Raw genomic sequence first — 17,608 nt, forward strand, 5'->3', positions numbered from 1 at the left:
TTAACAAGGTCATTAAGGAGGACCCTCCATCGGAGACTATATAGGATGATAAAGGAGAGGCGAAGCCAAACCAAAAATTTACTGAATGGGAAGAACACGACGTTCTTGTTAGGAGTTGGATTTCGGGAACGATGACAGAAGAGTCAATATTCCTTATTATAGGATGCTCAACTGCGAAATGTATGTGGGCTTGTCTTGAGGATGCCTACCTACAAGCAAGCAAGACAAGGAGTTTCAATTGAAGCAAAAACTTCAAATTGTGAAGCTCGGGTCCAAATCCATTGATGAATATATAAAGGAGTTTAAAGGGATTTGTGATAGCCTCATGGCTATACACAAACCATTGGAAGCAAATACAAGACCCTTCGCAGTTTGCACTGTGATGTTGGGTAAGCCACCATACCCTACGTTTAGTCAGTTTGTGAATTCCCTTAGAGGATTTGAAAGGAGGGAAGATGGAGACGAACATGAGACGCAAACTAGTTTTGACCCAGCTAGTGCCTTTGTGGCACAGAAAACCTAGGGACGATGCTGTGGATATTCTTTTAGAGGAAGGGGGAACCAACGAGGAAGAGGAAATAGAGGAGGTTCTAATCACAAGCAATTTACCACACAACCAACTGGATCAAATCAACCAAAGAAGATCTAAAAAAAATAACCCATGTCAGATTTGTGGAAGGAACAACCATACAGCTCTTTCTTGTTTCTAGGAATTATTCCTATCGGGCACAACAAGATGTACCACAAGCGTTAGCAGCCACACTGGGTGATCAACATGACAATCATCTCTACATAGATGCTGGTGCTACCAATCATATGGTGTATTCTTCCGGTATTCTTACAAATTCATCTCTGTTTAAGGGAACTGATCTTGTTATGGTAGGTAACGGTCACAAATTACCAATCACGCACTTAGGAGAGAAAAATATTGGAAAGAACCTACATTTGAAAGATGTCTTTGTCGTGCCAGAACTCAAGAGAAACCTTATTTTTGTTAGTAAGCTTGTTACAGATAATCCATGCTCTCTCAAGTTCACTGACAAGGGTTTTATTGTTAAGGACAAGAGAAGGGGAACAATTCTAGCCAAAGGGAATAGTAGACTTAATCTTTACACCTTGGAGGAAAATTTACATAAGGTGTTGAAAACTACAAAAGCATAGAAGAACTCGGACACAATTTGGCATCAACGACTAGGACATCCACATTTAAGAATTCTTAATTTTCTACATAGCAATAAATTGATTGATGTCAAAAGATGGAATAAAGATTTTTCTGTTGTACTAGTTGTCCATTGGGAAAAAGTGGTAAGTTACCCTTTCAAGTGTCAAATAAAAGAGAAATTGAGCCGTTAGCAAAAGTGCATAGTGATTTGTGGGGACATGCTCCTATTGCATATTCTCAAGGGATAAAGTATTATGTTATATTTGTCGATGATTGCACAAGATTTACTTGGCTATATCCTCTAAAGCGAAAATCTGAAATTCTATCTACTTTTTTAAGTTTTCCAAAAATTGGTAGAAATCAATTTTCAAGGAAATTGAAAGTATTTTAGTGTGATAGTGGAGGAGAATTCGATAGTTTAAACTTCATCAATCACTTGGCTCAAAATGATAGCAAAAGACAAATTTCGTGTCCTCATATTCCTGAACAAAATGGAGTGGCCGAAAGAAAGCATAGAAACATTGTTGAAATTGGTTTAGCTCTGCTCTTTAATGCAAATTTGTCATTGGTCCTTTGGGTTGAATCCTTTTTACTGCGATTTTTCTAATCAACAAAATTCCTACTTCTACATTGAGCATGCAATCCCCATTCTCTAAGTTACATGAAGAAGAACTAGACTACAATACCTTGAAAGTTTTCGGGTGTTGATGTTTCCCCTATCTCAAAGGACAAAATCAAAATAAATTTCAACCAAAAATATTTCCTTGTGTGTTCATAGGTTATAGTCTACTCCACAAGGGATATCGGTGTTATCATCCTCAAACAAGAAAGGTTTTTATCTCATGGCATGTTAGTTTTGATGAATCCTACTTACTGTTTGTGTCTACAAGGATACTTTGTCTGCAGATTCAAGTGTCATGCACTTCTCTACGTTCCAAGAATACTTGAAGCAGAATAGTACTCCTTCACCTGAGGTTGATTCACGTCCAAGTGAACAACCAGTAAACATGCATAGTGACCATGCTTTATTTCAAGATCTTGCAAACACACAACCATTCAACCTTGAAGCTATTTCTACTCAAAATCAACATCTGCAGACAATTGAAATGCAGACTACAAGCTCACCAACTCAAGAATCTCATGGCATTGATTGACATGCACACTCCAACCTCACCAACTCAAGATTCTCATGGAATTGAAATTCACACTCCAACTCCAACCAGTTCACCGTGTTCAACTAGCAGCCCAAGGTACTCATAATTCTATGGAACTCCCACCACCACCTAGCACCACTCTTACTCATGCGTCCCCTACATACCTTTCCATGCAGCTTACTCCACCTAGAAACTATACTCGACCACCCTACCCAAACAACACACACACCATGATCACACGAGCAAAGACCACCTCCTTGCATAATCCATCGTTTCATGTTACATCCCGCATTCTCGTGCATTGAGTTGCATCATAGGTTAGTCACATAAGCTCAAAGGATAGGATTATGTTTGAAGTTATAAGTGTTTATGTTATGTTCAACAAGTGATAAGTAAGTGCCGCGAAGGTTGGAGGTTAAACGAATCGGAAAAAAATAAAATAAGTTTTGCTAAGTTTGGGATGTTGAATAAGTTATACAGACTGTATGGAGTTTGGACATATCCAAGTATGCAAATAAAGAGATCGGTGTATAAAAGTTTTAGGTCTCGAAATAATTTCCGCGGATGAACGATGGCACTACGATAGAGTCGGTGAACAGTACTACCACAGTACTTCGGAGCAACTATATAAAGGGGTTTAACCCCTCATTTTCAGCAAAGAATCAGCCCAAAAATATTTCCCAAAAATTCTAGAGAATTCTCCAACCTTCCCTCCATTAAATTTCAACGCGAGTTAAGTAAAAATCTCCCGGATTCGGGTTACCGCCGGCGTATAGTTACGATTATAATATTGTGTTGCGGTGAATTTGTGGCTTGGGAGTAAGGCAAGTATTGGAGATATCGCGGTATTAGCGGAAGTAAGGTATGAATCTTTCTCTTTTGGTATCATTTAAGGCTTATCTACGGAGATAAATTTATGGAATAATTATGTAGCGAATTCGTTTGTGGAGGAGTTGGAGAAAATATCATATGGTGTATTTGATGGAATATTTTGGTAGTAATGATGTTGTTGTTGTTTCTGTTGTTATTATTGGTTGTTGATTGTTGGTATTGAGAATTCGGGCTAGGCATATAAATAGGGGAGATGCTGCTCGATTTTCGGCAGAGTATAGAGTAGTTTGACTTGAAAGTTTAGTATAAGTATACTATGATGAGTCTAATGATAGTGTGAATCCTCTTAAATGTAGACTCACGAATTCGGATGAATAAGTGTGGATAACTGGAGGTTGAACAGGTATGTTAAGGCTAGTCCCTTTCTTCTAAAGGCATGATTCCTTTCTTATGAATCCAATAGGTGTTTTCCAAATGTCTCATGATCCCTTTATGTGAATCCATAAATTTTTTCCAAGAATATTCTTATTCCCAAAAGCTGGAAATTCATGATTCATAGAGTTTATGATTCAAAGGCATGACTTCTTTCTTGATAATCCATAAATATTTTCCAAAATGTCCCTATTTTCCGAGGCAAAGATTTATAATTCTATAAGCTTTTATGACAACAACAACGGACATGTTTTTACAATATGAATGACGATGTTAAAGATGAGAATGTTTCTATGATGATTATGATGATGATGATTTTAATTCTAGAAATTCCAAAGCTTATGATGTTAATACTATTATGAGATTATTGAGATTATTTCATGATTTTCTCGATTTTATTCATTGTTGTTGATCTCGCCTTATAATAATTGTTCCTTCAAGGTGAGATAGAGCGATGATGATTATTCCATAATATAATCGGAGGCTACCGACCTTACGTCACTCCGATATAATTGTGGCTTTTGATTGGGCTCTCATGCATGCTTTATATATATGTATGTATTTTCTCACACCGCGCCGCGCTATAGTCGGCCGGGCATGGCACGTAGATGTGCACACCACTGCAGTGGGCATGTTATGATATTGCCCCGGACGCGGGAGGCCCGGACGCGGGCTAATGATGATAACACCGAGCCTTAATGGCCGGGCATGATACTATATATATGACACCGAGCCTTAATGGCCGGGCATGGTACTATGTATATGTATAGAATTTTTTTTTTTAAAGGCTAAGCATGCATGACATCCGCCTTATGAGGCATCCAGATGTACAGATTATCTCTCTTATTCCATGTTACCTTCCATATCTATATTATGTTGTTATCCATGTCTTACATACTCAGTACATTATTCGTACTGACGTCCTTTCTTGTGGACGCTGCGTTTCATGCCACGCAGGTGTATACAGATGAGTAGAGGATGTTAGTAGAAGATGTTCCAGCTGGATTGGCGAGCTCCATTTCCTTCTGGAGTGTTGCCGAGTCAGAGTATCTATGTTACGGTATCTTGATTTATGTTAGAGACTTTGCAGACCGAGTCACGTATATGACATGTCAGTCTTGTAAGCGGCTCTGTAAGCCGATGTATCATTATGCATTATGTTACAAATTTCATATGATTACAGATTTTACTTAATTTGAGAAAGACGAAAAACATGTTTTTTTGAAAAACTTACATTATGCTCTCATTTCATGATTTAAGAGTCCAGTAAGATTATGAGTATCACGAGAATCAGCGGGTTCGCTTGGCCCTAAGTAAGGGTCGGGTGCCCATCATGCCCTATCAAAAGTTGGGGTGTGACATTTCAGTCGCTTACCACATCTATTATGCCAGACACCAAAGAACCTACAAACATTAAACAAACTCTATAGAAACCACACTGGTTGGTAGCCATGAGAGACAAAATGCAAGCACTAAAATCTAATGAAACTTGGAGTTTGATACCTAAGCAGCCTCATATGAACATTGTTGGTTCAAAATAGGTATTCAAGACTTAATTGCTTGGAAAATTCATTCTGGTTCCTTAAGATTTTGGTGGGATAACTGGTTGGGTGATGGAAAGCTTGTTGACTTTGGAAATGCTTCTACCTCTATTAAAATTCGTGTGTCTGATTACATTGTGAATGGAGGTTGGAACTCTACTAAACTTCTTGATATTCTTCCCCTTGAGAAGGTACAACAAATCCTGAGAGTTATAACTAGCTCGCCACATCTTGAAGATCAACCAATTTGGACTGCTTCTTCGATGGGAGATTTAGTTGTAGCTCCTCTTGGAATAACATTAGACGATTCCATAATTCTTCTCTTGTCAATACTATGATACGACATAAGAAATGTCCTTTTAAAATCTCTTTCTTCTTATGGAGACTTTTAAAACACAAAGTGGCTGTGGATGATAATTTGAAAAGATTTGGTTGTCATAGTGATACAAATCGAATTGGGGAAGAACCAATTCAATTAAAAAACGCGGAATTTAAAGATATGAAGAAAAGGGGATGAGGAATAGAGAATAAAAGTAAGACCCAATTAGGGCAAATTTATGGACAAACCTAAGTATATTAAACTTAGACCCTTCCAATTGAATCGGATCCTAAAAGAACCACTTCTATTTGATACTCAAGGCAAGAGATTCAGTTTGAATCCACAAATGACAATCTCTTCATGAATATCAATGGACATAAAAGGTTCACAAACCAACAATGGATTCCACCATTATAATGACTAAAATAACCCTAGAATCTACCTAACAATCTATCACTCAATTTAGAGTATTATAATTCATCATCCAAAATCTAAATGTAAAAATGAGTTAAGTCTAATATTTATACTCCTAGAAATAAAAGACAACTAGCTATTACATATTTGCCCTTAATGAGGCAAGGGCCTTGTTTGGCTAGTTGGGATGTTGGCTTGGAATTCAAAATATCTCTTCTTTGCACAGCTAGCCCTCATCCAATCCACAAAGCTTGCAATTGTGACCACTTGCATTTATGCCCCTTGACTTGCATGTTCGACCACTTTTGTGTTTCTACCCTTTTGTGCTTCTAGCCACTTTTGATTATTGACCTTCTTTCTTGTAGCCTTATCTTCGAGCCTCGCCCAAGCCACCTCTTACACATCATAGGCCTCATTGTGGGGCTTGTATGGACCTCCAAAGGCCTTCAATGTCATCCTTATCATCCATGCCACTTGTAGCGCTTGAAGTCCCATATCTTGGCTTTGGATGTAAGTCTTGAAATGAGGTGTGCCAAGTAGGATTATATCATCTTCCCCTTCTTCAAAAAGATTCGTCCTCAAATCCGAACCGAGCAAAATCCAAGGGAAGACATACGAAAACATACTCCTCAAGGATTGAGGGTTAGCACACAAAGCAATAATCACATATTCATGCCAAGGATGAACAAACTTGTCACACCCCAGTCCTGATGGGGCATGATGGGCACTCGGCCCTTACTTAGAGCCGAGCGAACCCACTGGTTCTCGTTATACTCATAGTCTCATTGGGCCCTTAAAGCAAGGAATGAAATGCATGATGAAAGTTTTTCAGAAAACATTCTTTCCGTCTTTATCAAATCAAGTAAGATCTGCGATCATATGAAATCTGTAAAGTGATGTATGATAATACATCGGCTTACAGAGCCGCTTGCAAAACTGACATACTATATACGTGACTCTGTCTGCAAAGTCTTTAACATAAATCATTATACCATGACATGGATACTCTGACTCGGCAATACTCCGGAAAGAAATGGAGCTCGCCAATCCAGCTGGAACATCTTTTAGCCATATCCTTTACTCGTCTGTATGCACCTGCGTGGCATGAAACGCAGCGTCCACAAGAAGGGACGTCAGTACGAATAATGTACTGAGTATGTAAGGCTTGAATAATAACATAATATAGATATGAAAAGTAACAATGAGTAAGAGAGATAACCTGAACATCTGGATGCCTCATAAGGCGGATGTCATGCATGCTTAGCTTTTTTTTTAAAAACATTTCATACATATACATAGTAACATGCCCGGCCATAAAGGCTCGGTGTGAAAGTAACATGCCCGGCCATAAAGGCTCGGTGTGATATATAAGTAGTATCATGCCCGGCTATTTAAGGCTCGGTGTTATCATCATTAGCTTTGCGTCCGGGCCTCCCGCATCCGGGGCAATATCATAACATGCCCACGCGGTGGTGTGCACATCTACGTGCACACGCCCGCCGACTATAGCGCGACGCGGTGTGAGAAAATACATACATATATATAAAGCATGCATAAGAGCCCAATCAAAAGCCACAAATCGTATCGGAGTGACGTAAGGTCGGTAACCTCCGATTATATTATGGAATAATTATTGTCGCTTTGTCTCACCTTGAAGGAACAATTGATTTAAGGTGAGACTATCAATGGAGGATAGAACTAAGAGAAAATATAGAATAAGACCATAAATCTCATAGGGCATCAAGTCATGTACTTTTGGAATCTTAAAAGAAATAGTCATCATCCATGAGCAAAATTGAGACATCAAGAAATAGTTTAACGTTCTCATATCGTCATCGAAAACATGAGTTTGGAACCTTTGAACATAAAATCGTTCTCATGATAGTCATCATAATAATATATAGCTCAGGTACATAGAAATCTCTGTGAATAAAATATCTCATAATAACATGAAATCCGTATGCCGTGGAGCTTGGATAAATAAATCCCTTATGATCATCATCATGGTTATCATATAAGAAATTATTCAACTCTACCATCATAGAAACTTTAAAAGTCATGAATCTCTAACATTCTTGGAAATGAGAGTTTTCATGGAATTCAAGCATAGTTTGGTAAGAAAAGAATCATGCCTTTGGGAGCTCAATAACATCATAAGGTTCGCGAGATTCGTGGATTTCTAGAATTTGCGGAAACAATGATATTATGGTAGGACATAAAGGTTTATAACGAAAGGATCATGCCTTTAGAAAGAAGGGGACTAGCCTTAACATACCTGGAAGATACTTCTCGATTTCCAACTTATTTCCTGTCTTGCAACTCGCTTAAGAATTATACGTAGCCTCGTAATCTACATATGGAACCATTCATAATATCGTTAGGATCATCGTCATACGCTCGTCTTAAACACTTAATGAAAGTCCTTTTAGATTCTGTCGAAATTCGGGCAGCATTTCCCCTGTTTATGTGCCTAGCCCGAAATTCCAATTCAACAACCAACAATATCAACAACAGTACCAATAGTAGTAATATCATTTCCAACACAACATATGCCATAAAACAGCCCACACACTGTTTTCTAAATTTCCCAACCAACCAACTTGGGATACGACTAATTAATAACTTTATTTCCGTAAAGAAGCCGAAATTAATACTAACAACATCAATAACAACATCCTCAACATCGTACAAGACAAATATATGTATTTTCATCCAAATTTCTCTTCAACCCTCAATCCATAAATCAACAACATCAACACAACACACCATAACCACTATTCTTGAAATTATTCCTTAATTCATATTGATAGAGAAAGAGATTTAACAATTCATACCTTATTTTTATGAAGGTAGCAAAATCTTCATCATTTTCTTGTCCCCAAGATAACTCCAACACCAAACGAAATTATAATCGCGTCTACGCGTTGCCCGGACCTCGATTGATACTTCGTTACTTGAAATTTCACTAAAAAATCCTCGATTTTTTGTGATGTATATTGCTCCTTTTGTTGTTGAATTTTCTGGAAAATTTTGGATGAAAAAAAATGAGATTTTAACCCTTTATATAGGGGCTGAGGCGGCGTCACTGTAGCTACAGTACTGTAGCGGTACTGTAGCGGTGCTGTTTCTGCGCGACAGTTCAGTTTGTAACGTCTATAATTCTCTACTCCGAGGTCCTATCGACGAACGGTTTGTTGCATTACAAACTAGACTCGACGAGCTTCATTTTAGGCTTTTGTTTCACCTTAAAACTCCAAATATACTAGGAGATATGCGCCTCCAAAGTTGACTAAAAATCCGCCCAGCATTTCTCAAATTTTCGTCGAACTTATTTCTCTTCAATTTACTCGACCTCGAAATATTCCGAAACTTTCCATACATGGTATTTGTCATTCATTATACTAAAAATGGTCATGTTCTCGGGTCTCAAAATAGTCTTTCCCGACTACGACTTACGAGATTGTAATTCGTCCTTTTACTTCGTTGTTGCGTACTTTCCATGGCTTGTGCCTTTCAAAACATCATGGGACGTCTCCGACACTCCATTACTACGGTGAGGTACATGTCATACTCATGCTCTGAAAACGCGGGGTATAACAAAACTTGTGGTACAACCACACATTTATGACAATCATGACTAATATTTGCACACATGAGGTATCAAGAAGTTGATTCCTCCTAGGTTCATGACATAAGGATAGAGTAATAAAACCAATGGATTCAAAATACGAAGTATGCGACTCGACATTGGTTCTATTTGACATGTAGCACAATGTCCAAACAAGGCCTCCTCCCAAGATAGTGCTCTCAAAGCACACAAGGTGTCACCCGGATCAAATGGGACGAACATCCACCTAGTATGGTCAAGAACACTATCGGCTAGATCATAAGAGCCTTCTCCCACATAAGATGCACTCCCCATGTGCTCAAGAATGTCATCATATGCAAATAAGTAGTAGAGAAAGGTATCACGTAAAATAACTTCCTCATCAATATCACTCTCCAATGTAACCTCACCATACCGTTCAAGGACAAGATTATCCAATGGGCTACTATGACATTGAACATGAAAGGAAGAATTAGCAATTTCTAGACAAGAATCACCTTCCTTTGTAACACTTTCCCTCCCCATAAGTTGATCACAATTCCTTAAAGGAAGATCTCCATCGTAGGGAAGAGTGTCATCATCCCATAGTGGATTACAAAACACATTATAGCCTCCAAAGGTGGCTACATGCTCAACATTGCAATACCAACCACTATGTATATCACCCTCACTAGTCATGTTATCATCGAATAGGTCATCATCTTTTAAGAGAGAAGAATCTATGAACAACGAAGATTCAGAGCATGCAATTCCACTCTCATAAAGACAAAGGTCACTTCCCACATCACTTTCATGCACATGACTAGGTAAATGATCAATTATATCAACATCATCACTAAATTGAGGGTCATGAAGCACATCACAAGGTTCCTCAAATAGCGGATTTTCATAGCAAACAAATTGATCTTCACACATAACCACACTAGTTGGACACCAATCGATCTCACTAGAGGAGTCAATTAGGTCATCGCTAGGATAAACTAATGGGTGTGCTAACAATTCACATGACAATGTACTAACATGCATATCAAGAGGATCGACACTAGGTGGATACAGGTTGAACTCAAAAGAAGGGTCAAGATGGTCATCGATAGGATCAACTAGTGTTGGGTCACTCATTTCAACCACATTGTCCATCATCATCCAAGCATTAGTCTCAATAAAAGAAAAGCTATCACTAACATGGTCTTTCACATCATTTAGAGAGTTAGGATTAGCTATTTTACCTTAAAGTTCGCATTCATCCTCTTTGCCTCGGATTTAAACTGTGGAGCTCGGTTGCTCCCCCGAAAAGCTCTCAACTATTTCAAGAATCTTCAAAGGTTGAGGTTCATTATTCGGCTTGCTTCCGAGAATACCTGCACTATCAATAAAGCCACTAGAAAAGTTACAAGGGTTAGATAAAGTTTGTGACAACTCGCTCACATTACTCCTCACATCCTCTCCTTTTTCCTCTCTAGAGTTGTCACTTTTCGCTCCCTTACTCCTCTTAATCTTTTTTCTCACAATTTGTTGTGTCTTGTGGACTTGTTCTTGCATTTGGAGAAGTATTTCCTTTATGTACTTAAAGTCTTCTTTTATCTCCTTGAACCCACCACTTGTGCTTGTTTCTTCTTTGGGATCATTCCTCGCTTGAGGTCTCTCATTCCTCCTAATTCCTTCACCTATCGTCACTTCTCTCCTACCTTTCATAACATAACCACCTTGAGAACATGGTAACCTCGGATTAGGATAAGAGTAATGATTCATTGTATTCCTTGGAGTAGGATAAGATGTCGGATTTGAGTAACCGCCATAAGGACTTCCATACCCGACATGTTGGTCATCTCCCCTTAACACTTCTCTCCTCATGCCCTCCACATGATAACCATATTGGGAACATGGTATAAGAAGCATGATTCATCGTGTTTCTTGGAGGATGAAATGTATACTCTCTTTTCCTTCTAGGCGGACTAATCCTATTTAGACCAATCCACACACTTATACCATTTTGCTGGCGATGTACGTGAATATCTATTAGAAGACCCCTCATAAGAATTATATGCAATCCCATTATCTTCACAAGCATACTCACCATAAAGTGCATAGCCACTAGGCTCATCATCACCGCATTCTTCCCATTCTTGCAAGTTCTCACCAAGTGGTTCATATCGAAAGTGTGAGGAAGAAGTATACCTCAATTCGCCCCCATGTCCATGGCGTGTAGGATGAGACTCTTCATGCTCGTATCCACCATAGGACTCTTCGTTATTGTTACACCCCGCACTTTCAGAGCATGAGTATGACATGTACCTCACCGTAGTAATGGAGTGTCGGAGACGTCCCATGATGTTTTGAAAGGCACAAGCCATGGAAAGTACGTAACAACGAAGAAAAAGGGTGAATTGCGATCTAGTAAGTCGTAGTCGGGAGAGACTATCTCGAGACACGAGAACATGGCCATTATTAGTATAATAGTTTACGATATCATGTATGGAGAGTTTCGAAATATTTCGAGGTCGAATAAATTGAAGAGAAATAAGTTCGACGAAAATTTGAGAAATGCTGGGCGGATTTTTAGTCAACTTTGGACGCGCATATCTCCTAGTATATTTGGAGTTTTAAGGTGAAACAAAAAGCCCAAAATGAATCTCATTGAGTCTAGTTTGTAATGCAACAGACCGTTCATCGATAGGACCTCGGAGTAGAGAATTATAGACGTTACAAACGAAATGGTGAAGCGAAACAAAGCGCAACAGACCGTTACGGTATCGCTACGATGCTACGGTGACGCGCGCCTCGGCCCACCCCTATATAAAGGGTTAAAATCTCATTTTTTTCATCCAAAAACTTCCAAAATTTTCCAGAAAATTCAGCAACAAAGGGAGCAAATATACATCACAAAAATTGAGGATTTTGAGTGAAATTTCAAGTAACGAAGTATCAATTGAGGTCCGGGCAACGCGTAGTCGCGAAAATAATTTCGTGTGATGATGGAATTATCTTGGGGACACGAAAATGATGGAGATTTGGGCTGCCTTCATAAAACAAGGTATGAATCATCAAATCCCTCTCTTTATCAAGTTTGATTAAGGGATAATTGAAAGAATAAAGATTATAGTTGTTGTGTTGATGTTGTTGGATTATGGATTGAGGGTTGAAGAGGAATTTAGATGAAAATACATATATTTATCTTGTAGGATGTTGAGGATGTTGTTATTGATGTTGTTAGTATTAATTACGGCTTTACGGAAATAAAGTTATTAAAATGTCGTATTGCAAGTTGGTTGGTTGAGAAATTTGGAAAACAGCGTGTGGGCTATTTTATGGCATATGTGGTGTTGAAAATGATGTTATTACTATTGGTTTTGTTGTTGATGTTGTTGGTTGTTGAATTGAAATTTCGGGCTAGGCACGTAAATAGGGGAAATCTTTTGCCCGAATCTCGGCAGAATCTAAAAGGACTTTCATTAAGTGTTTAAGACGAGCATATGACGGTGATTCTAACAATAGAATGAATGGTTGCGTATGTAGATTACGAGGCTACGAATAATTCTTAAGCGAGTTGCAAGACAGGAAATAAGTTGGAAATCGAGAAGTATCTTCCAGGTATGTTAAGGCTCGTCCCTTCCTTTCAAAGGCATGATCTCTAGGTTATGATTTCATAAATGTTTCCATATTTTCCTTGTTATCAAAAGTTAAGAAGTCTAAGCTTCCGAGGCACGAATTCCTTCCTGATAACCCATAAATGTTTTCTAAAATATTTGTATCTTCCAAACCAAAGGTTATGATTATGTGAGCCCTTATGATGGCAACGATGGGAATGTGTTTCAATATCAACAATGATGTTAAAGATGAGAATGTTATTATGATGAAAATGATGAGGATGATTTCATGCTTAAAGGTTTCAAGTTTATGTTTTCGATGACGATATGAGAACGTTGAACTATATCTTGATGTCTCAATTTTGTTCATGGATGATGACTATTTCTTTTAAGATTCCAAAAGTACATGACTTGATGCCCTATGAGATTTATGGTCTTATTCTATGCTTTCTCTTAGTTCTATTCTCCATTGATAGTCTCACCTTAAATCAATTGTCCCTTCGAGGTGAGACAAAGCGACGATAATTATTCCATAACACAATCGGAGGTTACCGACCTTACGTCACTCCGATACAGTTGTGGCTTTTTGATTGGGCTCGTTTGCATGCTTTATATATATGTATGTATTTTCTCACACCGCGCCGCGCTATAGTCGGCCGGGCAGGCACGTAGATGTGCACACCACTGCAGTGGGCATGTTATGATTCGCCCCGGACGCGGGAGGCCTAGACGCAGGCTAATGATGATAACACCGAGCCTTAAATGGCCGGGCATGATACTACTTATATATCACACCGAGCCTTCATGGCCGGGCATGTTACTTTCACACCGAGCCTTTATGGTCGGGCAGGTTACTATGTATATGTATGAAATGTTTTTTAAAAAAAGGCTAAGCATGCATGACATCCGCCTTATGAGGCATCCAGATGTTCAGGTTATCTCTCTTACTCATTGTTACTTTTCATATCTATATTATGATATTATTCATGCCTTACATACTCAGTACATTATTCGTACTGACGTCCCTTCTTGTGGACGCTGCGTTTCATGCCACGCAGGTGTATACGGATGAGTAGAGGATATAGCTAGAAGATGCTCCAGTTGGATTGGCGAGCTCCATTTCTTTCCGGAGTGTTGCCGAGTCAGAGCTTCCATGTCATGGTATAATGATTTATGTTAGAGACTTTGCAGACAGAGTCATGTATACGATATGCCGTCTTGTAGGCGGCTATTTAAGCCGAGGTATCATTATACATTACTTTACAGATTTCATATAATCACAGATCTTACTTGATTTGATAAAGACGGAAAGAATGTTTTTCTGACAAACTTTCATCATGCATTTCATTCCATGACTTAATGGCCCAATGAGACTATGAGTATAACGAGAGCCAGTGGGTTCGCTCGACTCTAAGTAAGGGTCGGGTGCCCATCATACCCTATCAGGATTGGGGTATGACAAGTTGGTATCAGAGCAGTTCGTTCTAGGGGTTGTCTGCAAAGTCGTGTCCAATAGAGTCTTGTTTATGGGTGTGAAGCGCGCCACACTTATAAACAAGAGGCTGCAGGGCATTTAGGAACTATTGACCTTTCTTTCTTATCTTAGATCGTGCCATAGAGCTAAATCATAGGATATGGCATCCCGGATTCTAACTGAATGCTTTGATCACGGATAAGCAGTTGATTATGTCACTACGAGGAAATTGCCTCGAATTGAAGTCATTCAATTGAAAGGTATGTTTCCTGTTTCATTAACATGTATAGATGTTGATATAAGAACTTGAGCAAGATATTATGGTATTTGTGAGTGCTCTGTAGAGCATTGGATGTGCTTTCTGGGCTGTGTGCATGAATGAGGTAGTATGAATTATAGAGGAAACTCTGCCGAAATTTTATTCAAATTGAATTGTTTGTGTGTCGATAAAGAAAGAGTAAAATGAAAATGTGGCCATTAGCCGTTCATTGAAGGAACAGTTATGGGACCTATTGGAAACATAAAGGAAGTTGGCATCAGGAACTTAAATGCAGTATTGCGATTTATAGATTAGATTGGCTAGTGAGTGGTAACAAAGAGATAATGATATGGGAAGGAAGTTAACAAGTACAGGAAAGTTCCATTCAGAAGTATATGTATAAATATATACGAGATTAATATGGGTTTGTACTCTTTGTGAAATGATCTACAAAACCTCTAAGTAGATATTGTTAAGTGGCAAACGGGAAAGGAGCCCTTTTTAAGAGCAATGGAAATCTAAGAGGACCTTCAAGATAAATATACGAGAAATAAACATACATACGAGCAAGCTATGCGATTGTAAAGGGGAATAAGAAATGAACGAAGGAAGGAAGAAAAGGACGTCTAAGAGTGCTTATAAGTTGATGAAAAGGTGATGAAAGTAAGATTAATGATATATTCCTCGATACGTATAGGCTCGGGCGAAGGACAAACTTGGTTGTAAGGTATGTGAGGTGTTCGTTCCCTCCTTTCTTTGGCGTGAACCCGGCTAGAACATGAACATGAGCACTCTATAACAAATCCAGTCTATTCCCATGCCTTGTATTTCGAATCTTAATGTCTTGCCATTTGATTGATTCTTGAAATACTATTTCACTCATCATCGATTACTCCCTTGAATTCGATACGAGCTCCATAATTCATTCAGAGGTTATGATCTTGTGTTACTCGAAAGGCCAAGAATCAGATCCCTAATTTCTCATTCAAAAATCAGCCTCAGCACATCGCTGCGGAAGAAAACAGAGTTCTGCGCAGAAAGCTTCAGGGCATTGCGCTTTCCGTCCGCATCGCGGAAGGAAAGCGGAAGGCTTCAGAACTTCTCGCTTTTCGTCCGCATCGCGGAAGAAAAGCGGAGACCTGCACAAAACGAAGTTGCGCTTTACGTTCGCATCGCGGAAGGAAAGCGGAAGGTCCCAGAACGTTGTGCTTTCCTTCCGCATCGCGGAAGAAAGGCGGACCCCTGCGCAAATTTCTTTGGTCCAGACCCATAATGGTATAGACGTATGAATGGATGTAATACACTATTCTACGGCATAAAGTAAGGAAGTGATTTGAAGTGTGTATGAAATATGTGGACATTTGACTTGATACAAGAATCTCATTAGCAAAAGAGAAATAAGTCAGACCATGCGATGAGGGTGACTCTGACATTACATGGACCAGAGGAGTTGAAGGATCGCTAGGCTCGGCCAATTGACTACCATAGACAACCAATACTCGAATGTTACTGGTATATGACGACATCATTAGACAAATTAGAATGATTCCAAGTAGGGAAGAAAGAAAGGTACCAGCTTGAAGGAGTCAAATTTCGAAAGGAACTAATATAGCAAGGGTGTGCAAAAGGAAAAGTGAAATTGGACTAAATTCATGTATATTATGAAACGATACGGGGAGAGAAGGCATGACAAGATAATGGAGGTTGAGTAAATCGAAAGAAATAAGTTTTTGTCAAATATAATACGTTGTGTCCCGGGCTATGGTTCGAATCGCTCATACCGTAGAAATTTTTGTTACAAGTAAATATGCAACAGAAGCACCCCGAAAAGGTAATGAAGGAAGTGAGAATGCCAATAAGTGATCAAGGATAAGTATCAGGACAGACGGGATTACTAAAGAAAAATCGCGGCGTTGGAAGGGAGGAGAGTTGTAAAAGAGAAATACTTATAAGACTCTCAACGATCGTCAAAAGAAAGAAAGACAACATGCCTATGGATAGCACGACAAAGAAGTACTACCTGAGGTTTGAAAATATCTCCTGCGCCGTGAAATCGTAAGTCACCGTTTATATTGAATTGTGAGAGTATATGTTACAGGACCATATGAATGATCGTCCTGATGGAATGGCTAATAAAATGGTGCGGAGACGACAATAAATATTTGAAGAGTAATGGAAGCTAGTTAAGTTTAAGTTAGCCGCTGGTGTAGGAAAGCCAAGGACTCAAAGAGGGAAGCACACTCGTATTGAAAGGAGGTGATGATTATGCAAGATTTTATTTTAGTCTCCGGATTATGAGTTATTTGGTAATGATGTTCAGATTAGAGGAGAAGTAAATGGGAGCAAAGATTCAAACAAGGATTTGAAAATAATTTGAATAGTGGATTAGTATGTTGCACATATAATCTTGCGATAGAGGATAACAACGATGACAAGACAATATTATATGCAAGCATATAAGGAATGGTGCCGAGGATTGTTGTATATGGTCGGATTGAGTCTCATTTGAATAACAAATCCCTTAGCTATGGTACTTTCGACGCATTGGATGAGTAATCCGAAGTAAAGTAATTAATGAGACTAATAAGCCATTAGCAAGGAAAATGCTATTGCAAGCCATCTGGGCGATACCATAGGTGGAACTATGATGACATGGTTAGGAATTAATAAGTACGACAAAGGCATTCGAAAGAAGATGGAATGATATGAATATAAAGTATCACTAGAGAAGCAAGCAAGGAAAAGTGCCGCAGCTAAATAAGAAAGTTGACAGTTAGCAGAAAAATAAAGGGCTGTGAAATAAAGGAACTAAGCCAACGGAAGGTGAAGTC

This window comes from Lycium ferocissimum, chromosome 3, assembly GCF_029784015.1.
Source record: "Lycium ferocissimum isolate CSIRO_LF1 chromosome 3, AGI_CSIRO_Lferr_CH_V1, whole genome shotgun sequence".
Lineage (NCBI taxonomy): Eukaryota > Viridiplantae > Streptophyta > Magnoliopsida > Solanales > Solanaceae > Lycium > Lycium ferocissimum.